This window comes from Pelobates fuscus, chromosome 1 (assembly GCF_036172605.1).
Source record: "Pelobates fuscus isolate aPelFus1 chromosome 1, aPelFus1.pri, whole genome shotgun sequence".
Taxonomy (NCBI): domain Eukaryota; kingdom Metazoa; phylum Chordata; class Amphibia; order Anura; family Pelobatidae; genus Pelobates; species Pelobates fuscus.
Window position 1 is genome coordinate 127,228,827 of NC_086317.1, and position 15,462 is coordinate 127,244,288.

A 15,462-nucleotide genomic window follows, 5' to 3' on the forward strand; every position below is an offset into this window, starting at 1 on the left:
AACTCCGACTCTTTGACTTAGCCCCCTCTTCCCTTTGTCTTAACTTTTTAAAGGAAAAAAAATCTCTGTTCATCACTAGGTGATAGACCAATAGGGAAACTTGAGGTGTGGTTACCTTCCAGATAGCAATTTAGGTATTTGGTTCATAGAGGACAGTCTCCTCCCACTAAACATACCTATCCAGGAAAGAGTTAACTTTTCCTGGTGGCTATTTTGATGTAATTTGGCTTATCTATATGACTACCTATAACTTAAGTTTTCTGTCAGTTCAAAGCTTTTCTTTGGGTTTTGCCCAGACAGTGTGTCTTCAATTCCTGCTGTAATTTCTAAAACTGACAGTTTAAACTTAATTTCAACTTTTACTTTACAATGATGCCTTGTGAAATTTAGAATATAAAATTTATTACTGAGTCTTATCTGGTCACTGGTGTCTGGCTTTCTTGTGTGAAGCTAACATTAAGAATAGTATTCCATCTCCTTCTCTGTTAGACTCATTGTATCACTTGGTTTGTTTATACAAAGCATTCCTTAGTTCAGGCTAGTGTTTGGTTACAGAAAGGATAGAAATTCCGTGTCTCTTTGTTAGCCTGAAATCTAAAATGGAGTCTGCTCTGTTCTGGCTATATACACTTTTAATTTCTATCATAGCACAAAATGTCTGCCAATATAAATATCCTGACAGAAGACTCCCACTCCTGTCAGATTATTGCAACCAAGGATGGCTAATTGTGGCAAACCTAGCCACTTCTGGACTATAATATAGAAAGGCTGTCTGTAGGCTGTACTGTGTGCTATGTATATTTTGCTGTGTGTGTATTGTGCTATGGTGATTCGCATGCTGGCAGCCGTAAGCTACCAGCATACAAGTACTTTGTTCGACGAACAGCGGCTATCTGGGCTGCTCGTCAAATGAATACGGGCTCCCCTGATAGACCACACACTTAGAGTCGTGTGGCGCTTGCTAACCGATTGCAACAATGTTGCAATCGGTAATTAGAGGCTCTCCTAGGTGGCCGTCGTTCGACTACCGACCATGCGGCAGTCGGCCATCTTGGATCGTCTATTATTCAGCGGTGTTTGGTCGTCGAGTGCCTGGAACTGAAAACGGCTACTCGACGATACGAACACCGCTGCACTTCCAGGCCGTTCGGGAGCCCAGTTTTTGGTAAGATCGTTCCCCTAGATACAATCGACAGATTGAGGGGAACTTCCATACACAACAGTATTTGTTGCGGCGTTCGGTCATTTCAGCTGGGATCTGAGCGGTATTCTCACAAAAGGTGCGCTCAGACCCCAGCTATCTACCGAACGTTCGATTACATTAATGTACCGAATATTGTCTAGAATATGTATTTTAAAGTAAATTGTCGGTTTTGCTGCACGAGGGGATAATCCACTTAATCGTCCATTTTGGTGGGAGTATCCCTCTCGTGCAGCGATGCCTGTTGGGAGAATTACAATGCCTGATGGGAGAAATCCCTTGAATTATCTGTAAGGAAACCCCTTGCATGGGGAACTGCATAAATATGCAAGCTTGTGAATAAAGCGAGTTAGTTGACTCCCAGATTGTGTTTCGTCCGGTTATTGGGAGGATTTGGGGACTTGCATTACTTTTCAGCGCTGACTGTGGATTTACCTGTGAAACTAGCGGAGATCGTGGATTATAATACTGCCCTCCGATACAATTGGTGGCAAGCGACGGGATCCAACCTTACAGCCGAAAAAGCGCAATTCGTGCAAATTGCAACTGCCGAATGAGAAAAGGGAATGGCAAGTGGAATTCAGCGAAAGAACCGACTACCGAAGTGAATGGAGACGGATTATTCTAAGCTAAAGAGACAGACGTTAAAAGAACTGCTAGAAGCCAGGGGTAAGATAGCCAGCAGCAAACCCAAGGCTGTACTAATTTCCGAGCTGATGGAGGGAGACCAAGCAGGCAGCGCTACACCCCCAGCAGCCATGGAAGAGACCCTCTACCAGAGAGAAATGAGAACCAGGCTGGAATTTCTGCCACAGCCTATATCAGAAGCCATGATGCAAATGGTAATGGCGAATGTGCAGGAGTACGTGATGGCACACAGTCCACAGCATACACCGTCCCGAGCGGTATCCCCGACTGGGTCACCCTACAGCCAGGTAAAACCCAAAATCCCCTATCATGCATTTAAAGTATACTGCGAGGAGAAGGATGAGATTGATGGGTTTTTATAAGATTTTGAAAGGCTGTGTGATTTACATGACTTGGAACGGGCAGTATGGGTCCCCGTGCTAGCAGGCAAGCTGGCAGGGCGGGCAGCCGAAGCATATCGTGCTGTACCCAGCGAGGACAGCAAGGACTATGAGAAAGTGAAGCGAGCAATATTAGAGAGGTATGCCATTACCCCAGAGGCATACCGGCGAAAATTTAGAAACCTGCGAAAACCAGATAAAGATTCTCATGCTGAGTGGGCACACAAGCTGGACCAAGCATCACAAGGGTGGATACAAGCGAGCCAAGCCACTACCATGGAAGGACTGCGACAGTTAATGCTGTTGGAGCAATTCTTCAACGGTTTGTCTCCAGAGACACAAGAATGGGTGCGGGACAGGAAGCCTCTCACCCTAACAGAAGCGGCTCGCTTAGCCGACCAGCATTTTGATGCAAGAAGGCATCAGGTAACCCTCCCCAAGAGTTACCCGTGACCCACGGGGTCACCCAGCATTCCAACCCCCCACGCTCCCACTGCATCTCCTTTTCGCCCGTCCCCAGGGAACCTACCACCAACCTCTAGGTATAATGGACGTGCCAATATCCAGTGCCACACCTGCAAACAGTGGGGGCATATGGCCCGGGAGTACACCCAAAATCAAGGCAGACCCACCTGGAACCAAGCTCGACCGAATCCAGCACCAAGGGCTGCTGCCCACCATTATCAGTGGGAACCAGCTGCCCAAGAGATGTGGAGCGATCAAGCCGAGGAACCTCTAGGGGTATTGCACGAGGTGATGTCAGTTCGAGCCACCGACAACAGGCAGCATCATCGCCAGCTGGTGACCCTGGAAGGGAAGGAAGTACAAGGGCTCCGAGATTCCGGAGCCACGCTCACCTTGATCGCACCTCATCTAGTTCCAGGTTCCGCTCACACTGGCGGATCAATGGCCGTAAGGGTGTCAGGGGGAGCAGTGTACTGTTTACCCACTGCTAAAGTACATTTGGATTGGGGTGTGGGAGAGGGGGTTGTGGAAGTAGGCCTCATGCAAAACCTACCAGCGGATGTTGTACTGGGGAATGACTTGGGCCAGATGACCTCTGCTTTTGTCCCACAGGCTCCCTACCAAGAAGCCCATCCAGTCACCACATGGCAACAGGCTCGCACCACGGCTCCACCAACACACTCTGAGGCTCAGGTAAGAGACCAAGACCCCCACGCGACACGTATGTCCTGGGATACCCCAGCTAAGTTTGAAGCCGAGGTGAAGTCAGATCCCACATTACAGGTGTACAGAGACAGGGTACGCACTGACCAGGGGGGGCTAGAGGGGGAGCGGTACACTTGGGAGAAAGGGCTACTTTACCGCATTTCTGGACGGGAAGGTCACAGTGACCACCAAACAGTTAGTGGTTCCCCAGAAATACCGTCCTGAACTACTTAGGATTGCTCACGATATCCCCTTGTCTGGACATCTAGGAATGACCCGTACCCGATATAGGTTAACCCATGCATTTTTCTGGCCAGGGATTTCTAAAGATGTGAGACAATACTGCACATCCTGTGATATATGCCAGCGAGTAGGCAAGCGAGGTGACTGTCACAAAGCTAAATTATGTCCCCTCCCGATTATTTCAGAACCTTTCAGTAGGGTGGCCGTTGACATAGTGGGACCCTTACCCAAACCCAGTCCCTCCGGAAAACGGTTCATCTTAACGGTAGTGGACTATGCCACCCGATACCCCGAGGCCGTAGCACTCTCGAATATCCATGCAGAGACGGTGGCCGAGGCTTTAATGAAAATATTCTCCTGGGTGGGGTTTCCCCAAGAAATAATATCCGATAGGGGCACACAATTAACCGCCGAGGTCACCCAGCAACTGTGGAAAATATGTGGCATTAAGCCAATAGTAAATTCTGCGTAACACCCCCAGTCCAATGGCTTATGCGAAAGATTTAATCGTACGCTGAAGCAGATGCTCCGTATATTTGGAGAGGCTCACAGAGACTGGGAGCGTTTTCTGCCCCATCTGCTCTTCGCATATAGAGAGGTACCTCAAGAGTCAACAGGGTTTTCTTTTTCATCCTCGGTGGAGGACTGGCTGTTGGGTTTACAAGCAGTAAAAAGATATATACACGGGGTGAATATACAGGAAGTGTACTTCAAACTAGTATACCGTTGGTACCTGGTGCCTACTCGCCTTCATAGATTTCAACCCACACTCCTACCAGATTGTTGGAGATGTGGTAGGGAGTTAGGTTCATTCCCCCACATCTGGTGGGACTGTGAGTAGTTGAAACCTATGAAACTAATCCTAGCGGAATTGGTAGACTTTATGTTTGAGGTTCGGACTGAGATCACGCCTCAAATGTTTTTGTTTCATTTAGATTTTCCAAAAAGTAACATAAAACTAAAAATTCTCATGATTCACATCTGTATGGCAATAAAAATAGTTATGGCCAGAAATTGGAGAAATATGGGTGCGTTAAATTGGCAGGATATATGTACGCAGATTGATTACCAACGCAGCATGGAAGCTGGGATAGCCCTAAACAAGATATCTAGAGAAAATTATAATGAAGTCTGGGCCCCTTGGGTTAGATTTACTAACTATAAAATTTAATCCACCCCCTGCCCCCCCCCCCCCTCACATAGATAGCTACCCGTAGGCAGTAGAGAGAATGGGATGTATGGTCAAGATGTATGGTATGTTTATATGGCTGTAGATACAGTAGAATATTGGTAGATGTCGATTAGAAACACGGTCCTACTGTTAATTATAATTACTATTATTATTATTGTATCACTATTGTAAAGATATCTTTTTTACTGTGTTTAAAATTCATAGTGGAAAATTGTATCCGTACTTGAATGAAATTTAAAAAAAAAAGGAAAATAAAGATAAAAAAAAAAGAGTCAACAGGGTTTTCCCCTTTTGAATTGCTGTTTGGGAGAAGGGTACGGGGGCCATTAGACCTAATTAGAGAACATTGGGAGGGAGAGAGTAGCCCAGATGGAACCCCTACTGTATCTTACGTACTGGAATTCAGGGACCGTCTGGAGGCGCTGACTCAGGAAGTGCGCACCAACCTCCAGGCGGCCCAACAACGCCAGCGCCGCTGGTACGATAGGGGAGCCAGAGACCGCAGCTTTCAAGTGGGACAGAAGGTTTTGATTTTAAAACCTGTCCGCAAAGACAAGCTGCAGGCCATCTGGCAAGGCCCATACCAGGTGGTGGAACAGAGGTGTGACACCACCTATGTGATTGGCCCCTGCTCAGGGGTAGGGAAGAGACGCATGCTCCATGTGAACATGCTCAAACCCTACCATGAGAGGATAGAGGACGTGGCGGCGATATGCGCCTCAGCCTCTGAGGATCAGGAGAATCTGCCTCTACCTGACCTATTAGCACAGGAAGAACAGACAGAGCCCTCCAAGGGGGTTCAGCTGGGGGAGCGGCTAAGTCCTCAGGAGCATGCCCAGGTACAAGAGCTGATTGTAGCTAAAGGGGCTACCTTCTCCAATTTGCCTGGGTACACTCCGCTAGCCACCCACCGAGTCGAAACCCCGGGACAGCTACCTATGCGTCAGACTCCCTGAAGCAGTCAGGACGCATATGAAAACGGAAATTGACGAGATGTTGCAGCTAGGGGTTATCGAACCTTCCGATAGCCTCTGGGCATCGCCGGTAGTGCTGGTACCCAAGAAGGACGGCACGACACGTTTCTGTGTCGACTACCGGAGGCTAAATGACAAAACGGTGTCTGATGCCTATCCGATGCCCCGGATAGACGAGCTGCTGGATAAGATGGCATGGGGCCAGTATCTCACTACCATAGATTTATGTAAGGTATACTGGCAGATCCCCCTAGCCGAGGATGCCATCCCCAAGTCGGCGTTTGTCACCCCGTTTGGCCTATACCAATTTCGAGTCATGCCATTCGGGATGAAAAACGCTCCGGCGACTTTTCAGCGGATGGTAGATCGGTTACTGGACTAATTCCAGGAATACGCCTGTGCCTACTTAGACGACATCGCTATATTCAGCCAGACCTGGGCAGAGCACCTACAACACATAGGGGCCATCCTAGATCGTATTGGAGAGGCAGGGTTAACGCTGAAACCCAGCAAGTGCCATATAGGGATGGCAGAAGTGCAGTACTTGGGCCACCGGGTGGGAAGCGGGCAACAGAAACCTGAACCAGCTAAAGTGGAAGCTGTAGCTAAATGGCCCACCCCTAGGACAAAAACCCAGGTGCTAGCATTCCTGGGTACCGCAGGGTACTATAGAAAATTCGTGCCCAATTATAGCGCCCTGGCCAAACCCCTGACTGACTTGACATGTAAGAATCTTCCTCGACAGGTTGTCTGGGCCCCAGAGTGTGAGCAGGCATTCCAACAACTAAAGACTGCTCTAACTAATGCTCCCGTACTTGCTGCTCATGATCCAACTAAAAAATTTCTTGTTCACACAGACGCTTCAATGTTTGGATTGGGAGCAGTGCTGAGCCAAGTTGGAACCGATGGCGGAGAACATCCCGTAGCTTACTTGAGCCGAAAGTTATTGCCCCGAGAAGTAAGCTACGCCACCATTGAGAAGGAGTGCCTGGCCGTGGTGTGGGCCCTTAAAAAGTTACAGCCTTATTTGTATGGACAACCTTTTTCCCTACTCACAGGTGTGGCTGAACCGTGTGGCTGGGGACAACGCCAGGCTGCTGCGCTGGAGTTTGGCGCTGCAGCCCTTCGATTTTACAATCCATTATCGCCCAGGGAAACAAAACGGTAACGCCGACGGGTTATCTAGACAGACTGAACTTGAAAAGTGATCTGTGAGTACTCTCCCGGACCTCCCCAAGCCGATCCGTTGGGATCAGACTGTGTATGCCGGATTGGTTCTGGGGGAGCATTGTGGCAAACCTAGCCACTTCTGGACTATAATATAAAAAGGTTGTCTGTAGGCTGTACTGTGTGCTATGTATATTTTGCTGTGTGTGTATTGTGCTATGGTGATTCGCATGCTGGCAGCCGTAAGCTACCAGCATACAAGTACTTTGTTCGACGAACAGCGGCTATCTGGGCTGCTCGTCAAACGAATACGGGCTCCCCTGATAGACCACACACTTAGAGTCGTGCGGCGCTTGTTAACCGATTGCAACAATGTTGCAATCGGTAATTAGAGGCTCTCCTAGGTGGCCGTCGTTCGACTACCGACCATGCGGCAGTCGGCCATCTTGGATCGTCTATTATTCAGCGGTGTTTGGTCGTCGAGTGCCTGGAACTGAAAACGGCTACTCGACAATACGAACACCGCTGCACTTCCAGGCCGTTCGGGAGCCCAGTTTTCGGTAAGATCGTTCCCCTAGATACAATCGACAGATTGAGGGGAACTTCCATACACAACAGTATTTGTTGCGGCGTTCGGTCATTTCAGCTGGGATCTGAGCGGTATTCTCACAAAAGGTGCGCTCAGACCCCAGCTATGTACCGAACGTTCGATTACATTAATGTACCGAATATTGTCTAGAATATGTATTTTAAAGTAAATTGTCGGTTTTGCTGCACGAGGGGATAATCCACTTAATCGTCCATTTTGGTGGGAGTATCCCTCTCGTGCAGCGATGCCTGTTGGGAGAATTACAATGCCTGATGGGAGAAATCCCTTGAATTATCTGTAAGGAAACCCCTTGCATGGGGAACTGCATAAATATGCAAGCTTGTGAATAAAGCGAGTTAGTTGACTCCCAGATTGTGTTTCGTCCGGTTATTGGGAGGATTTGGGGACTTGCATTACTTTTCAGCGCTGACTTTGGATTTACCTGTGAAACTAGCGGAGATCGTGGATTATAATACTGCCCTCCGCTACACTAATGCTGACAGACTTTGCAGTTTGCTGGAGCTCCACAGCTAATTGGATGACCCCGCCAGAGGGAGCTGGGATAACCTCCAGTGGTCCAAAGGGAGGAAAGACAAGGAAAAAGAGCAGTGCTCCACCAGGCAGGACATCGGCTGATTCTCCCACCAGAACACTGTCTCGGTAGCTGACATGCTTTGCCGGTGTAGAACATTCAGGCTCCAAATTGCTTGATTAGATCCCCGATATGTTCTGGTGCCCATTGGAACCATGCCAAGGCTGGATATGCAGGTAAAACAAGACTAATGGCTTAAATATTTCTAGTAGCTACAGAGCTCTTAATATTTGCATTTGTTTGACAGTGGTCACCACCTAAAGATAATTTCAAATTTAAATCCAAAGTAGCCAAAATGGAAGCATAGAAGCTTTAGATGACCTTTCAGGTTCAGCTATTTTGAACTGACATTTCAAATTCCCTCTGAATTCTCACTTTAGTGGATAGCCATGCATGCCTCTCACATGTCTTGTCAGCTTTCACAGACAAACAGATCTTTTGAAACCTGTTATATCAAAATACTTGACGGTCAAAATAAGTCTTATTGTTCACCCTTACTCAATGTATCCTTTGCTGTGATAAGTAGCATTTATCTTTACCCTGTGGTTCATAAATGCAGTATATCTTTGGAATTTACTGGTGGAATATTTACTTAATATCTAGCTTTAGAAAAATATTCATATATAAGTGACTTCTGCTGAATATGGAAGCATATTATATTCTTTTAGATTTGTAATTTAAGGCACCATATGCCTTTAAATTTACTGAATGGATTAAGTCAAAGTGGTAGAGTAACAGTCACTAGTTGTGTGACACATTTGGCAAAGGCATACGCTGAAATTAGTTTGTGCCTATGAGTTTACAATGTGCCAAAATGGTCAGTGTGGCATTAACTTTTGTCGAAAGATCTAACATGTGAATCAAGGATGAATTCTTTAAGTATTTTTCCTGGATGCTTTTGGCCAACTACAAAAGAGCTGAAGTATGAATCTTGGTCTGTGAATACACTGGTGAAAATACATTATAACAGCTATTGGGCTGCAAAGAAATATAGGGATCCTGCTATAATAAAATAAAAAATCGACATATTCAATTATTGTGAATATTTGAATTTCTATAACAATTCTATTTTAAAAATTAAAAGTGAGCCAAGATTGTTTATGATTTTTAAAAGTATTATTTTTTTATTATTCTCCTGACTGAAAAGTAGAATGCAGACAATATGTTTACCTCTATCCTGGGCCTGAGAGCATGCATCTTGGTTCCCAGTCAACATTTGCATCTGTCAGTCAACATAGAGAGAGCTTAGAGTGCATAGAGATAGGACAAGAAAAAACAACTATTTTTCTGATTCTTCTTCTTCTTTAATGCAATATGTGAACTGGAATGTGATGTTATTTGCTAAATCTTTATCACCATTCTTCTATATTTATATTCTACACCTTTTCCATGTGTATTCTTTATCCCTATTTTATATCATAACAAATAGAAATCAATAATAACAGTTGTAACCCTCCAGCTAGTAAACGTCCAAAACTTTCAAAACTACAAACTACAAAATTAAATAAGGGTATTACAGAAGAGGAATTGGCTAAGACAAATACGGATTGAAAAAAAAAAAAAACCCAGGCCAGATGGATATACTGGTCTTTTTTATAAGAAATGTGACAACCTTTTCCTCAATCATTTGGTAGGAATGTTTAATGAAGCAACACAGACAGGAACATTTGCAGAGGAATTATTAAGAGCCAACATAATACCTATATTCAAGCAAGGAAAGTGCCCCACTAGAATGGAAAATTACAGGCCCATCTGACTTTTGAATAACGATCTTAAATTATGTACATCTGTATTGGCTGATAGACTTAAGAAGGTCATAGATACCGTCATACATCCTGACTAAGTGGATTTTATCCCAAATAGAACAGCTAGCATGAACACAAGAAAGATTTTGAACATTTTGGATCTAGCAAATAGAGCTTGTCTTCACATGCTTACCCTGTCGGTAGATGCAGAGAAGGCCTTCGACAGGATAGATTGGGAATATCTGAGTATGACTTTTAAAAGAGTGGTTATAGATGGTTGGATGCATAAGGCTATAATGGCCCTTTATATATCACCATCAGCCAGAGTTGTAGGACAAAACATCTGCTCTGATTGGTTTCCATTATTGAATGGAACACGGCAGGGGTGTCCACTTTCCCTATTACTTTATATAATTTCTTCATAACCATTTGCATGTAGGATTAGGGAAAACAAAAATATCAAATAAGTTGTATTCCAATCACTAGAATAAAAAATAAACGTATATGCAGATGATACACTGATTACGCAAATAGATCCAACTATTTCATTGGAACATCTAATGGTAGAGTTCACTAAATACACAAAAGCTTCTAATTTTAAGATCAATATAGAGAAATCTATTATCATGGGCTGTAATTTAACAATAGAGATACAAAATACAATTAAAACCAAATATGGCTTTGTATGGTCCAAAAAAGCAATAAACTACCTAGGCGTTAAAATACCTAAAAAATATTAAAATTTGTATGAAATCAAATTTATGGCATTATTAAGAACTACAAATCATACTCTGAAAGAGTGGAAAAATGTGGAAGTATCGTGAATGGGTAAAGCCAATATAATTAATGCATATGAGATGAGACTGGGCCCCTTAAAACAGCATTAACACCCAGCACTCCCAAGCAACCAAGTCCTGCAGAATCTTCTGAGCAGAGACTGGGCCCCTTAAAACAGCATTAACACCCAGCACTCCCAAGCAACCAAGTCCTGCAGAATCTTCTGAGCAGAGGTATCATCTCTGGAAGATCTACTCAAGAATACCTGTATTACTGTTTCCTTTAAACTCTTATTTTAAAATTGTGTTCTATTCCATCTCCCTCCCTATACTATCACTACTTAATTGATAACTATATCTCCCATCCTGATCTTCTGTTTTTGTTTTTCTTAAAGCTGGTATGATCATGTCATTTTATGTTCATTCTCTAAGACTCGTTGTTAATTGTTTGTTTAGCTAGTGTTACTACTCTCACTGATAATCTAGTAAATTTATGTTCATGGTTTATGACTTTCACCTATCTGATCCTTCCTATCTTTTTATCCCAAATGTTCTCTCCTTTTAGTTTTTCATCTCTAATTAATTACCTCAATAGCCCCATGTCTCCCCACCCATAATAGTGTGTTTTATTTCTTTTTTTTTCTAACCTCAGACCTTATATTTCAGACTGGGCCCCTTAAAACAGCATTAACACCCAGCACTCCCAAGCAACCAAGTCCTGCAGAATCTTCTGAGCAGAGGTATCATCTCTGGAAGATTGCCCACCCTACCCTCCCCACACCATCCCACCCCATGGTCAACAACTTACTTATAGATAGTGCACATCAGCTGGTTTCCTTAACACACCAATCAAGTCACTAAACCTCTCCTCACCTGAAATCCTCTAACACACTGCATCCTTACAATGGTTTAAACACTCATTAATATTTGTGTGTGTTTGTATATATGATCTATATAATACACATTTTCTCTAATATTCTCCCTTCTATTTTTCACTTTAACACTAACTTCTCTGATCACTAAAATATCCCTATCCTTTCACTCACCTGTCCCTGGCAACACAATCATCATTACTTTCACCTTACTCCCCTCCCCTCTCTATTCATCCCATGCACTCTACACATACATTTCCAGCCTTTCTCCACCAACTCCTCCCAAATCCTCTACATACATACCCTCCTACAAAACTTTCAAATCCTACTCCCACCTTCACTTCCTTTCTATCCTTCTGCTCCTAGCAGCTGGTGATGTCTCTCCAAACCCCGGTCCCCTCTCAACAAACACAGCACATACTAACCCAAGGACCCACACTAATCTCAGACCCATCTCATGTTCCTCTAGATCCTCCTTCAACACTGCCCTCTGGAACGCACGCTCTGTTTGCAATATAACTAAATTCACTGCTGTCCATGACTTCTTTATCTCTCGTTCAATAGATTTACTAGCCTTAACAGAAACCTGGCTCTCCCCCTCTGACACTGCCACCCCTGCATCTTTGTCCTTCGGTGGTCTCCAACTTAGCCACAACCCAAGAAACTCTGAATGTAAAGGTGGTGGTGTTGGGTTTCTCCTCTCCCCTCACTTCAACCTCTTCCCACCCCCCCATTCCCTCTCTTTCCCGTCATTTGAAATACACTCAATTCGTCTTTTCAAACCCTTCTCTGCTAACATTGCTGTTATTTACCGTCCCCCTGGTTCCCCTCTTCTCTTCCTTGACCACTTTGCTGCCTGGCTACCCTATTTCCTCTCTTCTAACATTCCATCCCTAATCCTCGGGGACTTCAATATACCTATAAACCCACCTTTGACCTCTGCAGCCACTAAACTACTTTCAATGACTTCCTCCCTCGGGCTATCGCAGTGGGCAAATCCTCCCACCCATGTAGCTGGCAATACCCTTGACCTAATCTTCACTTATGCATGTACAGTAACGAATATCTGCAACACTCCATATCCACTCTCTGATCACCACCTCTTATCATTTGCTCTTGCCTACCCCCTCACCCAACAACCTCAGCCTAACCCCCCTCAACTCGGGAGGGACCTCAATTCTCTTGATCTCCAACAGTTGTCAGCTGACATTGATTCACAACTGCTGTCCATCCCTTCCCTCTCCTGTCCTTCACTGGCCATCTCCATATATAACTCTACTCTTACATCTGCCTTGAACACTGCAGCGCCACTCCAAACAAGCACCTCAAGGAGGACCCGCCCCCAACCATGACATACTAAATCAACGCGCTACCTGCAAAGATGCTCCCGTTGTGCTGAACGCTCCTGGAGGAAGTCTCGTACCCAATCAGACTTTCTCCATTATAGATTCATATTGTGTTCATACAGTGCAGCCCTTGCCCTTGCCAAACAGTCCTATTTTTCCTCTCTCATTAGTTCATGTTCCCGCAACCCCAGGCGTCTCTTTGACACCTTTAATTCTCTTCTTTGCCCTGCTGTGGCCACCCCCAAAACTAACCTTACTTCTGATAACTTTGCATGTTACTTCACTGACAAGATTGAACAGCTAAGGAAAGAATTATCCCCTCCTTGCCTTTCTGTTTCTCAATCACACATAGATCATGCCTTTCCTACCCTTCAGACCTTCTCCCCAGCTACTGACCAAGAGGTGGCTGCTCTTCTTTGCTCCTCTCGCCCCACCACTTGCCCGCTCGATCCTGCCCCATCTCACCTTATCAGATCTCTCTCCACTTGTCTCGTGCCTTCTCTAACACACATCTTCAACTGCTCGCTCTCTTCTGGCATCGTCCCTGCTGACCTTAAGCATGCCACTGTAGTACCTATACTAAAAAAAACATCCCTCGACCCATCCACCCTCTCTAACTACCGTCCCATATCCCTGCTCCCTTTTTCCTCAAAGCTTCTGGAAAGACTTGTCTTTACCCGTGTGTCTCATTTCCTCAATTCCAACTCTCTCCTTGACCCCCTTCAATCTGGCTTCCACCCGCTCCACTCTACAGAGACTGCCCTTATCAAAGTCACTAACGACCTAATCGCAGCTAAATCCAAAGGCCACTACTCCATACTAATTCTTCTTGACCTCTCAGCGGCCTTTGACACCGTTGATCATGCTCTCCTTCTTCAAACTCTTCAATCGCTTGGTCTCTGTCCTCTCGTGGTTTTCCTCTTATCTCTCCCAACGCTCATTCAGTGTCTCCTTTTCTAATGATACCTCCTCCCCTCGCCCTGTCTCGGTTGGAGTCCCCCAAGGCTCCGTCCTTGGTCCCCTTCTATTTTCTCTTTATACTGCCTCTCTTGGCAAACTTATTACCTCTTTTGGATTCCACTACCACCTGTACGCTGATGACACCCAGCTATATCTCTCCTCCCCGGACCTCTCCCCTGCCGTCCTGCAACGTGTCACTGCTTGCCTTTCTTCCATCTCTGACTGGATGTCCTCCCGCTTTCTGAAACTCAATCTCTCAAAAACTGAGCTCCTTGTCTTTCCTCCTCCTAATACTGATCCTCCTCTTTCGCTCTCCCTTCAAGTTTGTGGTACCAACATCAGTCCATCCTTGCAAGTGCGCTGTCTTGGCGTCATACTTGACTCTGGTCTCACCTTTGAGCCTCACATCCAGCATGTGACGAAACCAATCTCGCCACATTGTATTGGAGGAGCCTGGTTGCCTGCCTGCTGCCTTTGGACTATGGCCCTGGGAGATTGGGCCCTTTACAAACAGTATTCGGCCCTAACAGAGTGCATGTCACTCATTCTGGCCCTTTAAATACAGTGGGGCCATTCGGTGCTTGCCCTGTGTGAGCAGTGATACCCCCCAGATGGCTATGCCATGGAGCCTATTCATATAATGAAAGACTATGGGAAAGACTTTGGCTCCATGGCAATTAAACTGTATTTGTGTGGTCTGCGTGCCATTCACCTAATAATGTGCACGCAGACCTGAGCTGTCTAGGGATATGTTAAATGTCTGTGTTTAATGTATAAAATGTGACTTTATGTATTTTAAAGAGTTTTATGTTGTTTTGCAACCATGTGGTTAATGGAGTCTGCCTCTAGTCCTGGATAATTAGATTCCTTCTCCAATTATCTCCAGGGCAGAAGGGAGGAAGTCAGGATGCATTGTGGGGATGTTTTACTTTTACTGTTTGAGCCAGGGTTAATAAAAGATACTTTTACTAACTTTTGAACCCCTGGTCTGATTCATGCCATTTTTTAATATGTTGTTCCCCTGAATGGATTGATTGAGGATATGTATTTTTATGTGAATGTGAAGTATGGTTGTAAAGTTATGAAAGTTATGTAAAAGTACATTTTGAACTGTACACATAATGGGATTAAGTGTCACACTAAGGGGAGGGGATGTGTGGGATGTAACATCTATGTCATTGGTTATTTTATGCCTCCCCCTGGGTGTGGCCTGTATGTGTACTCATGTAATAAAAACCAGGCTGGGTGCCCAGCACCTCAGACCACTGCTTGACCCTCAACATGGAGCCTTGTCTCGTTCTTGGGGGGATTCACTGTATGCTGTTGGAGATTGATTGCTAAGGAGTGTAAGCTGATGTCTGCTTTTGCTATTCATCTGCTAGCAGCTATTTGTGAGGTTCCAGCTGGAGTGCTACCTTATTCACCTATATCCAGTTCGTGAGTTTTGGTGCTTTTACAGTAGCTGTGCCTTTTTGGGAAAAGGGGATTATCGCCTAAACGGATTTTTCCCCTTTTATGCTGAAACGGTCCGTAACAATTGGTGGCAGCGGTGGGATCGTTCCTACTGCCAGAAGGACAGCTACAGAACACCATTGCTTTGGATTTTT